Raw genomic sequence first — 1,776 nt, 5'->3', positions numbered from 1 at the left:
CATTCAACAAACGAAATGTATATTTTTATTTTTAAACGGCACCGCCTTTTGTGGGGGAGTATTGTAGGGATCAAACATTCATTTATTAACTATCTTATGTATTAATTATTATTAAAGATTATTGCAATTTTCAATGTTACTTAATCGATGCTAATTTTTATGTCTTTGCTTCTCTCTCGATCTTCTTCCCTTTTTCCTGAGAGCTTGTAAAACGAAACGGTTCGAGATTCACGTGGGAATAACGATAATATTTTATTACGCCTGAATTGTGTTTGTTTTATTTATTTTAACTCACAACAAGATGTCTTAATAGTAGCATAAGTTCGTACTAACACCAAAATTACTTGGATCCCAAAGCTGAGTACGATTAACCTGGTAACGCTAAGCTGAGCTGGCTAAAGTTAGAGTGGTTAGAGAAAAGCCTATGTAAATAGGAACGTAGACTGGCAATACATATATAAAGCATGCTTTATATTTTTCTAATCCACCACCTTGTGGTTTCAAAAAATCAGGAATGAAGCCCTTAGGCGTTGGGATTACTAATAGTCGTTTTCCTGCAACCAAGTCGGTGCCAAATGTAATGCTTAGCACGCCTTTGTATTACATAAACAAGGTCAAGAGAGGAATCATGATACATGAGCAACTCATGATCCCTTAATAAATGCCCAAAAATTCGACCCGGAGAGGAAATTCTGGAGCTGCGACTTGGCGACTGAAACAACATGAGAAGTAGCAGTTACGGGTTATAAGTCCAGTCTCATTGTTTTAAGGTACGGACGCCACTGGTTGTCTCTGACAGCGGAATAGGACTTTGTGCCTTTACTGATCAGCTATCGCACACCTGATCTGGACAAGCTCCAGACAATAAGGTGTTGATCCGCCACAGCTTGTCTGCTCTAATGGTTGGCTTAGAGCAGTGCTTTTCAAAGTGGTGGTCCGCGGACCGGTGCCGGTCCACAGACTAGCAGCTCCCGGTCCGCGGCGAGCTGCCAAAATTTTTTAAAATATTCAAAATGAAAAAATAAATATAAGATTTGACCAGCAACACAAAAAAAATTTCATTTATTAGTACTGGTGGGATAAGAATAGAAGCGAGAGCCAGAATGATCTCTGCAACCAATGAGATTCATTTTTCTAAATTGACGAGATAAGTAAATATGTGAGGGTGGTCAGCTGTTTAAAAAAACATGGTTAGAAAGTGAGCAAGAAATAGTATTTCACGCGTGATATATTAACCGTAACCGACCATATATACATATATATATATATATATATATATATATATATATATATATATATATATATATATATATATATATATAGTTAAAGATTGCCTCAAAGAAGTTTGTTTTGAGATGCTTGGTAAACAGGTCACCAAAAAAATTGATTAAATACCACTTTCTGATAATACTATCGGTCGTCGCATTAGTGATATGGCAGAAGACCTAGAGCTACAGCTCATAGAACATATAAAAGTGTCGAAGTATTTTTCTTTGTAGCTCGATGAAAGCACAGATGTAGCTAATATGGATATATTGTTCGTTTGTGTTAGATTTGAATTTGAAGGCGATTTAAAGGAGGAATTTTTCTTTTTAACATCACTGCCAAATATCAAAGTAATTGTAATTATTATTAATTTTTAATAAACATTGTAGCCAAAAGATTCCATGTTTCTAAAATTAACAAAATCTACAAATCTACTAGCATTCACGGTATATTATTGTGTATATATATATATATGTATATGTATATATATATATATATATATATATATAA

The sequence above is a fragment of the Helobdella robusta genome (assembly GCF_000326865.2).
Source record: "Helobdella robusta unplaced genomic scaffold HELROscaffold_6, whole genome shotgun sequence".
In the NCBI taxonomy this organism is placed as follows: Eukaryota; Metazoa; Annelida; class Clitellata; order Rhynchobdellida; family Glossiphoniidae; genus Helobdella; species Helobdella robusta.
Note: the sequence above shows the minus strand (reverse complement) of the source record.